At 41.7% G+C, this 13,054-nt stretch overlaps 1 protein-coding gene across 1 annotated transcript in view; it reads right to left on the bottom strand.

Annotated features, from left to right (window-relative positions):
* The window catches only part of LOC139150594 (uncharacterized), a 195,065-nt gene that overhangs the window by 159,720 nt on the left and 22,291 nt on the right, over window positions 1-13,054 (bottom strand). Inside the window, 1 exon segment of the mRNA XM_070723031.1 lies at window positions 6,638-7,021. The gene's annotated coding sequence lies outside the window, so the exon portion shown is untranslated.

Genomic DNA, 13,054 nt, shown 5'->3' on the forward strand with positions numbered 1-13,054 from the left:
AACTCTGAGCACAACCGGAACAAGGTTTGCATGGTCATTTCAAAGGTTTAGCATGTAGAACATAGGCTAAGCTACAAGGTCACATTTTCGCTCCCTCTCCGAATTACCTTCAGCTGTACTGACCCTTCGCAAAGGCACAGACCTTCGCCATGCAAACATAGCGCGGTTTCCAAGTTAAGTTTCAGGCCATGCAGATACGCCGGTCAATTTATCTTCGAGGTGCTTTATTCGAACTTGTCATGACTTCCGATGACCAAAAGTGTTTGTTTGCTTTTTTAAAGCCCTGGAGTCCTCTATTCGTATTAAAAACCAATCTACCACATCTTGTATGCGTGCTATTAAAGTGGTCCAAGTTCGCGCCTATCTGACTTGCGTCATGGATAGTGTTCCGCGTAGCATTTTAGTCGAAATAAAGTTACATGTCCACAACTTTTAAAACTTTTCATGCGAAATTTCCGATTCTTTCACAGGGGCGATTGTATTGACAACTTCTGGTGGTCTCCTTGTTCAGGTTTCTGTTGGTTGACGTAATTTATGGGGATTTATTGGCTTTGCCATGCACGGCAGCCACGTAGGTAGGGGCGCACAGAGGACAAATAAGCCTGTAATATCACAAATCGTGTGCCAGGGCTCTTGATGTTAATCTTCACAGATGAGCAATGCCAGTTCGCTTCCATGACTCTGCTTAACCTTGCTCCTAAGAAATTAACCAATTCCGTGACAATTCAGCGGCTTCTGGTAATAGTCTGGAATCGAGTAGATGCTGCTGTTGGGTACAATGTGGAAGCTTTACCTGTCCACTACGGCAGACGAGACAACGGTCAATGTTTAAGATAGCACTATCAAGCAGTAACAGATAGCGTCAAAAGATCTCTTGTTGGAGTCATCTTGGCTCCGTGGTTCGTATGAGACACCGATTGTGACCCGTTTATGTTTGGAGTCACCAATCGGTTTATTGGGAGCGTGACCTAAGTTTAACTGGTGCGGGTAGCTTCTGGCAAAACAATATCTTTTTCTCACTCACCTGTTCCGTAGACAAGGCTTTCGGTTAAAGCTTGGCGATGCAGATAAGGCAACTCCACTCTTTTTAGGACGCCCTGAATTGTTGAAATCGTAGCTCATAGCCCGGTCTGTTGACCAATTTACAAGGAAGCCAAGATCACACGACCGCTATCCAAACCAGAACGCGATCGACAGACACGCTCAAATACGGCGTCACTGCTCACCCGCCGCTTATCTGATTACATAGGTACACACACCGGGGACTCACGCTCGGAAAGGTACACTTTACAGAGCATGTGATTATCAGATAACGAATGGCTAAGTATTTGCCAAACTCGATATTCTGACTCGTTAACAGAGAGGAGCTTGTCAAACAGACAGTGGTAAACATCACAGAAACGGTGACGACAAATTCCAACAACCGGCACCGGTGCGTCAAACACATTTAATGGCCCTGCAACTTTGACCGCAAGCCTAACCGAAAAATTAAGATCAAATACAACTTTTAAACAAACCATAGGTCACATTAGACTTTCTAATTGGCTGTGTCAATACTCCAGCAAATCCAAAATCCATTAGCAATACTTGCACATTTGAAGTACGTGCATTTAGTTGTTAACAGTTCGATGGCGATGAATTACACTCGAGGCTTTCACCCATAACCGAGCGACACTCACAGCATTGCTGGAGGAGCAGTGACTGGTTGTGCCTTGTACGAAAAAAGTAACCGGTTTCCGACTTCAGAGGAGAGGCACTGACATTAACTGTCGGCCCATCTGCTGAAGAGGCCGAGATTGTAACTCTGTCAAAGAGTTACATCAAAGAGGTACTCGAGAGCCGGCACCAATAGTTTACACGGCAAAAACCACCCCCGACCAGTCTTTCATCTCTGTCTCTCCGTTTTCTACCCATGTCTCTCTCTTCTTTGCCGTGTGGCGACATCATAATTGACTTTCGAACGATTTTCTTATTTTTGTTTTGTCTTTCATTCTGCACGCGGAAAAAGTACACAATCGCAGCAAGGAAGTACAAAACATGGGGATTGGCGCGTAGCCATAGAAATAGAACGTCTTCATGAAAAAAGGGTTATCGCCAGTTGGATCATGAACTATGCACGGCGCCCTGATGAAGTTTGCCACTTGTGACACAAATATACCTACTGAAGAGGCCCGACACCATGTTCACAATAATTGAAGCTGGGCCGAATCAGGAACAGCAAACCAGCCAATTTTTAGAAGTTTTGCTGAGGAGCGGTATTTTTATATGTATATTTGATATTGCAAGGTATCTAAGGGTAAAATCAGACATTTGGAGGGAAATATGATATCTGCTCGTAAGTCTCCCGCGGCTCTACGATTTGAAAAAAACCTCCAGCCCGAGCATTTTGTTTTCCGTCTCCCCGCTTCCAAGCAGGCACGTCCTCACTTGTTACTAACAACATTCCCCCTTCCCTCACCCATTTACTACACGCTATTCCCCTCCCTGCCAACAAAACCCCTAAAAACAGATCACATTGCCAGTTCTGCCATTTGATCTCTTTCAAGCTGCCCGCTTGGCAAGAAGATGGTTTTTTTCCCTGCCCAATGAACGAGGAAAACACGCCCGCCCATCCTTTCCCGCCCGATGATATAAGAAAAAATATTGCCCGTGCGCTCGCCAAGAAATCATTTGCGAAGAGGTTTTTGCACTACAGCTTTGTTGGATGCTCCTGTCGGGTACAGAAGAGTCGACGTCTTTTGGAGGCAGTTTTTCTCAGAATATTTTGAAAGACCGAAACATATTTACAAGCGTTACTACGTCACTGACGATATTTTTCTCTATGTCAATAGAAAAATTAATAAAATAACCAATTTGGAAATTTGTGTGATATTCTTCATTATCTGTAATTAATTAGTTTATCTTTAATGAGTTTGTAATGAATATCGATTCTACCGTATAATCAGCGCTGTCGTTTGGCGGCAATTAAGCGTATCCCAAAATCCATGGATTCATAAATTTAACTCCAAATTACGAATGCATCTTTAGTAAAACAGAGAAGTTCTAGAAAAATAACAATGTTCGTAGAGTTTCGTCTGATTATCGTTGCACATACCGTGGACAAACGGTAAGCAACTGTGCGGTCACGAGCATGCGCACGTCCCCTACTAGATCGAGCAAAATCCAGACTATCCGGGTTGGGGCCCTAATCATGTGAAACGTGACGGTGTTTTTAGAAGGAGCTCATGCGACCAGCCAGCGGCAATTTCTGTTTATCTCCGGCTTTCTCATGAATTATAAAAAATGACGGTTGATTCAATTCTCCAAGACGGAATATTCCGCCGTGATTTTGAGGTCCTTTTACTTAACGGGGTCAATTGTTAATTTCAGTGGGAAACACAAGATCGGATAACTCAGCCTTGGGATGAGCTAGACCCCTCCTGGATATGACACACCTCTTTCATCTGGGGACAGTAGTCAAAACGAGATCTTAACTCCTTGACCCCGCCAGGAACTGTTCTCAGTCTCAGACTGACGTGATCTTACTGGGAAACACACTTTGCCTCGCCAGTTCCTCAAACTGCAAACTCTCGCCTATCGTCGCTTATTTTCACATATTTTTGATCTGAAATCGTCTCAGTAAGCACCAAGTCAATTTTTTTAGTCTCAGATATATTGCTGTCGGTGTTTTATCATTGGGGTTGAGCCACGTGATACAAAACAATCATATCTTGCTCTCTCTCAACCTGTCACGTAATTTTTTAGTAATTTGAGGTCAAAAACTCTCATTCGAAGTGAATAAATACAATAGTGACTAAGGTTTTATCTTGTATCTCACTGTTTAGTGGTTGTTCGAGCTCATGCGAATGTGGAATCAGTTGCGTCTATCTGATTTTCCATTTAATTATCAATAACGTTAACATATGCAGGCAAGTCTCTGATGCCGACATGACCACTTCACATATTGTTTGTTGAAAATCGTCTTCTTATGGTACCTTCTAGTCCCGGACGGTACGCTGGCTTTTTCCAAAGCTCTATTGATTACGTCATCCAAAACATCGGGTCCAAATATAGCTGAAATGAGATAATTCTCTTTCTTGAATTCACGCAGTCATGTAAGATACATGAATGTGTGAATTTTACTAGGCACTGATGTATCGAGGCAGGTCTGCTAACGACAGATCTCACATTCAGAACCAAGCGAAAAGACAGACAGACACACGATGTCGCCGACAGCGCATGAGAGACTAGCTGCGCCTTCTATTAATATTTAGTAATTTTTTGTTCTTCCTACAAAGCATCCGCAGTGAGCCCTGAAGAAGAGGCAATGATCCATCTAAGTACACAGTTATTCCATTCCATAGTACTCGCTTCATTTCTTAATGGCATCATCAGCCGACTGAGTTTACAGCTATCTTTAACTGCCGTTTCCACATTATTTTTTTTACATCCGGGTGCTCTAGGGTGCTAATGCAATTACATAGGCTCGGTGCTTGTTTGTCTGTCTGTCTGTCTGTCTGCGAGGCATGCATGTGGAGAAAATTTGTGTCGCGTGTAATTCAAAGGATGTCTCTGTCAGTTTGTCGAAACATTTCATACACGAATTGGTGTAGGGCTCTTGCAGATCCAAATAAGTCTTTGGGGTGATGTTTTCATCGTGGTACGATGACTTTTTAATCCAATTGATATACCATGCATTGATGCACTGCGCAGATCTTGTAGTAACAGAACGGCGCCCTCATTTTTATGGCTCCAAGGTTGCCTTTTCAAACTACTGACAACGGAGAAGCCTGCTATCAGTACAAAAAGTTGTATTTTCGTATAAATGTGAGTCAATAATGTGAAAGTTCTACTGGTCAGAAAAATATTACCAATTAATGTTTACGATATTATGTTTTGATTTTGATTTTTCATTTCAAAGAAGGCAAAACTATACATTTTGATATACATTTTCCTACTTCTATGTTGCTGGAAACACGAGACCGAGGAACGTCTTGGACCGGGCTCTCGGGTCACCCTTTTTCACTGAACTTGAATATTAAGTCATGAATTCAACAAGTTAGAGTATTATCCACGCCGTATACAAGATATGCCGATGCTACAAGCATCTGAAGTGGAATTTAAATCGATGTCGCAGAAAGAATATGTTCACTGACAATTGTTTTCCTCTGTACATGAAATGTATTCATTCAAGGCAGCAAGCTGCTCCTTTTGCCCTTGATTTAGGTGTTTTGAAACACTCTCCCCTTGACATTGTTAGTGCACACCCTTTCAAAGTGCTTCTTTTCTTATATTTTCGCTCCATGAAAGCTTCTCGAAGCAACACACCGAAGTTTCGGATCGTTTCAGTACACTCATAGAAACGGTTGTTTCGTAAACTTTTGAGAGGGTATACACACCCTAAATTACACAAACCACATACTGCACTTCAACGCAAAGACGCAGAGAAAACGTATCATTTCCCCAAACATGTATGTAATGCAGATAAAAGGAAAATGTGTGTTGCAGTATACAGACTTTCCCCCATAAAATCTTCAATGACTCGAATCTACCATTACAAACGTTCTCAATTTTCTCAAATGGAAACCGAGTACATAAAATCTATACATCCTTTCATGTATTTCTTACACTAACACACAGAGCGATGCTTTCACCCGATCTTTAGATCACATCAATTTGCTGGAACTTCGTATAAATGACTAGATGTCTCCACTTCAGAGTTCGTTGATCACCGACGCTACCCCGCCTCCGCGTTCCAAGATAATTTTCAATTCACTGCTTCTTCAACCCCTGTTAACATTTCGAGCTCGACGATGGAATCTGCCTGGCGCCGCGGCAGATCACCAACCATACCCCGGGGATTTCGGAGAAGACACCACAGGGGTCCCGTTAAGACTGAACTCGCGACTTTCGCTCTCCTACAAAATCAGAGCTCGCGAAGGGAAAGGCCGAAAGAGGAGACACTAAAGAATTAGCGTAATTTGCTGGAGGATGCTTGTCAGAGTCGATTTGAACTCACAAAGACGCCGTGATAACATTGTAATCTGGACAATCGCGTTAGCTGGATAATTTGCGCACATTTAATGTTGTGGAGCGCAAACGCTGGTGTCTGTAAGTCACACGACAGCCTGAGTCATCCTGGTAGGCCATACAGACGAAAGGTTGACCATGGATTTTTGGGGAAGAGCAGTGTTCGACGTGGTGTAGTTTCTAACATAAAAACATCAAGAGCGTTTGAGGACAGTTGAAATAAATCAGAATCTGTAAGTAAATTAACTAATTGGTGTTGTAACATTCTAGCCTAGAACCCTATTCGTCCGCTTGCATCCGTACCTCCGACCAACTCCCACTGGGCCGGAGGTATGGAGGCAAGCGGACGAATATGATTCCAGGCTATGAAATTCCGACCCTTGGCAATAATCCAAAAACAGACTAAAGCTGCAGTATTAACTAATAATTTGAACGACTCACGAATCGACCCTATAGGGAACGAAAAGGTGCTCCGTTACTGTATGTGTGTGTCTGTGTGTGTGTGTGTGTGTGTGTATATATATATATATATATATATATATATATATATATATATATATGACAGACACACAGAGACAAAGCATGAAATAGAAACAAAAGAATATATGTTATGTGAATTTCACCTCACCTTGTTTAAATTGAATGACTTGTTTCTAACTACTCTTTCCAAGAGAACTCGCCTGTGTCCGTTGCACTTCTCCGTTTGAAGACTTGCCTCAAAAGGGGTCAGGGGTCAGGCAATTTCACACACGACTTGATTTCTGAAATACCATTTACACGGTACGCAACTCCGTTTAGAGAAGCTTAGCGAGGCACACAATCGACCAACTTCCGACTGGAAGTATTCCTTTCTGCGGCTCTTCTAGACTTCAAAACCGTGTCGAGTATGTCAACTGTCGCTATCTATAAGGAGTATCTATTCTGGGCCACACGTCGAGACAAATATCAACAAAGAAAAAATCATCGATATTCTGACCACACGTAGTTTCAGCGGGGGGTCTTCACCGAGTCGCTACCTGTTTTCAAACAAGGAAACAACGATGTGATCAAAGACGTGTATATTGATCAAAAGAGTCGACCGCAGTTGAATCGAAAGCCACTGTACAACGATATGGCATAACAAAATGATAGTCGTTGAAGATGACTGCACTCATCAATAATACTTTTTTTTCTCACTGAACACAGGGCCCGTAAAATACACTGCCGATGACATCAAAGGGAAATCGTTTGTTTCGGATGTGTGGACACCTTTATAGTTGACTGGTCTTGTCCACTCAGTTGTGAGTTTAAATCTTATAAAGTGACAATACATTACTTTGATATGACTAGCAATTGTGTTTCCACCAAAAGTGTTATTTTATATTTTAACTGCAAGAACTCATGCTGCGCAACCGTTACAGTGGAGGGGCGATTCGAGATGTCACACATAGTGATGCCTTGCGGGGTTCCACTGATTTACGAATTTCAATTTTCTTCTTTTGGCATGTTTCACTCAGTGCTAATTATGGCCGAGTGTTTCTGCTATCAAAAGACAATTTCTCGACGCCATGACAAAAAAGCAAGGGATGAAATCCTAATTCCATTGAGTTTCCATCCATCATGATACTTCTTTTGCGAGTTACTCTTAAATTCAAGGCCATCCAGCTACCTAAAAAGTGGAGCACGCTTTGGCGAGATAAACTACACGAGACGCCAAGGGGTGTTTCGTTCGATTTCCCTTCGAGAACAAGAAAATATGAATTCACGATTGCACGAGCGCACGTTACAAACGCTCTCGGTTTTGGTTGTTGTCACTCGAGAGCGCACATTGCAAAAACATGTTCATCGATACCATGGCTCTGATTGTTCAGAAAAAGGTTATCGATACAATGTTTGTAGCCGTTTGCTTGCTTGTTCGGTCGTTTGTTTGCCGGGTCGATTTTCTTTTCTCTTCTCTCCTCACCGGAATTTGCCGGAGAAGGCCGGCCAGGACGACAGAGGACGAGATAGTTTGCCCTTAAGCGAAGAGCAGACAATGACCAGATGGCGAATGAAAGAGCCACTTAGGTCACCGTGGATATTATCAGGATCTAATATTGTTGTGAAGATAGGGGTCACCGACCTTCATTTGGTCTTGTGATTGGAATTATCCTGGATTCGATTGAGAATGTAATTACTCGACGATTAGTTTAAATACAGACGCAATGACAGGAGACAGACAGTGTTAAACGACAGCGTATGCAAACAGATGACGTGCACACGCCGATGACTGATGACCAAACAACAATACCACATTCGCAATCCCTGACAGTCGTTTAAAATAAACGAAACACAAACCCTGTACAGTATAAAACCTTGTCTCATTTCATGCAAGAAAATTGCCATCAGCTTAGAGGTGCAATTTTAGTATCAGCTTACTCGTCATCCGTGCGTGCCGGGGCCGTACTCAGCACCAGCCGTAGCTGCAACCGGGCACGCGCACTAGTCGGGCTTCCAGTTTTAATGTCATCAGTTGGATCGAGGGAAAAAAGTTTGCTTTATCTTTGAATGGAGATGATAAAACCATCGCAGGTACATGATAAAGGATATTAAAACCCAAGGCAGAGTCATTTTCGGTACTTATTTTGCTTCTGCCTCGCGGAAAATATGGAGGCACCTTTGATATGAGAAATGGTTGCCCACGGGTAAAGAAATGTGAACGCCAAGCTTTCATCTTATTCAGAAACAAATAATGGATTGTGTGTGAGGCTGGAAAGCGAGCTTGCAGCTATATTTAGAGCCTTGATAGAGATATCGTTTCTGTTGAATGTATTCATCAGGCTTCGCCAGCCTTATGAGACAACGATGTGAAAATGCACTGCCGAGGCAGAAATGTAGCTCTAAACTTTTGTAGAAAATTCGAGAACTCATCAATACAGAGCCACGGGTGGACACATGTGCATGTGTGGTGGAATATGAGAGAGAGAGAGAGAGAGAGAGAGAGAGAGAGAGAGAGAGAGAGAGAGAGAGAGAGAGAGAGAGAGAGAGAGAGAGACGAGAGAGACAGACAGACAGACAGACAGACAGACAGAGACAGACAGACAGACAGACAGACAGACAGACAGACAGACAGACATAGAGTCAGGGGGAGATAGAGAGACAAAGACAAACGGAGACATTAGGTGAAGGTAGACGGATTTTATCCCGATAGCTAACGCACTTATTTACAATGAAGAGTACAAGGGTGCCTGGGTAGTAAAGGCTGCTTCAACGTAATCGATAAAATTTAATGCGCCTTCTTGACGTTGCTGAAATATCAGCGACTCAAACCAGGCGATAATCACAAAGTCGAAAAAAAATGAATTTTTGAGCGCCTCTTGCTGGAGGCGAACAGTTTTACGACAATGTTACACCGAGAACACACCTTCAGCAAATGGTGCGTCTATTTATTATGTATTACGGTATCTTATGTATATTTTATGCCCAGCGCCACTGAGTCGATAAACCGACCGGCTGTGTTCTTAGGCGAAGGAGAGGTCCCCCGTAAAGCTACAGGTATATGAACGAAATTTCCAAGTAAAGTATTTAGGCGCGGGAGGCTAGTAGACGGTTTTAAATCTTCATCTGAGCGAAGTCCTGCTGCTTACATAAGGCTTATGAATTAATCACTTTCGATAATCCGAGTTCTTAGTTTAAATTTTCAATAATCCCTTCCTAGCGCGGCAGCTTTGCTAAGTGAAAACACCTCGATATGAACACGGATTGATCAGTGTAAGGGGGGAGTGTAGTATATCTGGCAATGTGATTGGCTGACTTAAAACTCGAGGTTTGTGCAGCAAAACAGGCTTAGGCAGGCCATGGTGTAAATCCTCGCGCATAGTACCAATTACGTGGAGCCGAGTGATGCGACCCGTTCAAAAACCCAAGCTTCGAACGTCGCCGAGCGGCTTATAACAGTGCGCACGGCGCAGAGTGCATGATTAACTGAATCTATTGTAAAGTTTACTCGGTCGTCGGTCAGAAATTAGTCCGGTGATACCACCTCATTCTTTTCTCGGCGAATTGAATGCAGTGAGCGCCGACGCTAATCGTTTGTGCAAAAACATTTGTATGCGAAAAAACGTGCAAAGATGGAAAAAACTCTGACAGAATACTTCGAGCTCCATCACCTGTACCTTTTGATTCATTTTCAAATTAATTCTGCCCTTGAATTACAGCTTCTTGCATTCAAAAAAGAATGTGGAAGTGACTATTACATGACTTGTCAATTGCGAAGCTACTATGTGTGCGATTGTGCCATGTTACTGCTAGCCAGTCTGGATCGGAGTTCGTTCGTCAACTGCCAACACGAACATTGAATATTGTACACAGTGGAGTGTATTCACAACACAAATATTTCAATATACCTTTGGAAGAACAAGAAGAAAAGTTATTTGCTGATTAGAAAAAATTAGCGTCAACGTTGGAAGGTTACTGCTATTGTCCTTCTAAAATGCCAGGCTAGGCTTCCGGTAAAAAATAGAGTCGAAAAAAATAGAATGTTTGTTCCTGTACCCAAAATGTAATTCCTTCTTTGTACAAACTCTGGGCTAATGAGCAGCATCTCGGAAACTGTTATCCAATTGGTTGGCAAAATCTTACGTTTATCATTGAATTATACACAATGGACTCCCTAAGTTACTGTGAATAGCGACAATCGACCAATCAGATATAACCTTCCGAGCCAGCTGCACATCAGCAGGAAATTCTTGGTGGTTTCTGATACCAGTATACTGCCAAAGACAGAAAAGTTTGACATTTTCGGATTCAATAGGTTATTATAAGGGCAACACTATTTTTTAAGTTCAAATAAATCACTATAGTATTATACCATGTACGAAAATGTCGACCTTTCGTTTATCAATGGATACTGATCATGATTCAGATCGAAAAGGGGCCGCTGGTTGATGTATCGTGTTTTCATGGAAACGCGATCAAACCGGACAATCGCTTTTCTCTTTCTGCCTTTCTCTCTCTCGTTCTTTCAAAACAAGTGTGGAACGATGAAAGCTGGATTCCAGAAGGGGGCTGATTTGAATCGATGTGCAAAGCTTTGCAACCTGTTTTGAGTACCATGACCCCGTACACTTTGAAAGATAGTCACGCATCGCCGGGGGGCTATTTTCTACAAAATCTAAGCCTATTCGAGTACTTTCTCGGAACATCTCATCTTGACAGGTCATCGTTTGTGTTCGACAACTTTCGGCGCCTATTCGGAGTTGCGCCGTCATGAAGACATTAGCAATTCCGATTGATCGATGAAGGATGTATGATCGGTTAAAACGTTTTTTAATTTTTTGTCGAGCGCATTGTGATTTGATTCTCTGGAGCTTACATTGTCTCTCTCTTGGGAAATATCGCGATATTGTTAACTGCAGCGATATATCGCAAAGAAGTTTTGCTTCGGGAGCGAATTCACCTGTACACCGCCATTTGTAAAGAAGGCAATCATAATACGCCGCAAATTTATTTATATGTTCTAAGCCTGGAAGTAATATCGCTTTCAGATGGCGCACAATATGTCGTCTGAAATCCATTTATTGCGAAAATCATCACACGGAATGCGTCCAGGGAACGTTCCCTTTGCAATTTCAGTCTTCTGATTAGAGACACAATGAAGCGATATACGTTTTGATATCAATATGTGTTTTAATGGTAAAATATGCATTTTTCCTCCCCTCGGCTTCGTTACCCTTAGCAACCGCTTATTGCAAATGGAGATTTGGCTTCCTATAGAAGTGAAATTCGTAATGCTTTGCTATACCGACGGGCGGAAATCTATAGAAATTATGAAATTGACCCTCCCCAAGGTCTGGCTCAGCGACTATGACAGAATAACGTCAGATAACATGAATTTTTCGAGTCCTTTCAGACGTGCTACCGGGTCTGTTTTCATGTTCGTACGGTTTCAGCGAGAAGGGACACAGACCTACTTAATCATGCTGTGGTCAATAGAGGAAGGGGGTGTCACTCATTGACCATGGCTTATTTTGCGGCACACTCTGAATTTTTATCACAATCAGGGAAGACAATTGCCGAGATTTTAAAATTCAAGAGCCCACACTGGACGTTAATTACGCATGGCCAGCAGATAGGCGACGCAAAGCCCAGAGGTAATCAAGGAAAGTAACGGTTGACCTTGTCTAATTTGAACAGTGAGTTTTATCACAAAAGTACTCTAAGCACAATACATCTTGTTTAAACAGAAAATCATATATATGTATATATATATATATATATATATATATATATATATATATTATATAATATATATATAATATATATATAATATATATATATATATATATTATATATATATATATTATAGAACAGACGGGCCGACATATATACAAAAACACATACACGCATCATGATATATACGTACGTATATACGTACGTACGTACATACGTATGTACATACATACGTACATAAATACATACATCCATACATACGTACATACGTATGTACATACATACATAGATACATAATACATACATAGATACATAGATACATACATACATAGATACATACATACATACATACATAATACATACATACATACATACATACATACATACATACATACATACATACATACAGACATACATACAGACATACATACATACATACATACATACATACATACATACATACATACATACATACATACATACATACATATGATAAATGCATGTACGATAATCACTCTGAGTGGTGCAGGGTGAACGCTGATGTGCATATTGCTAATAGTGGTTTACGTTTTCAAGAGTGTTATCGTTTCTTACAAACTCAGATAGAGCCGCTTTCTTAACTGCAACCCGTCATTGTTTTCCAGAGACAGTAAAGCAAAGGAAGAGCGTTCGAAACAAGACTGCGTGTCAGTTTCCATATTGCTAAAAATAACGATATGCAAGACACCATATTGATCATGAATATCATACATAATGATTGTGATCGATTCGAATTTGTCGTGCAGTCGCACAATGTCTTATATTTAATGAATCACAGCATGTCGGTCAATCGATCAATCGAAAGTGCTACACGGCT

The sequence above is a fragment of the Ptychodera flava genome, chromosome 14 (assembly GCF_041260155.1).
Source record: "Ptychodera flava strain L36383 chromosome 14, AS_Pfla_20210202, whole genome shotgun sequence".
Lineage (NCBI taxonomy): Eukaryota > Metazoa > Hemichordata > Enteropneusta > Ptychoderidae > Ptychodera > Ptychodera flava.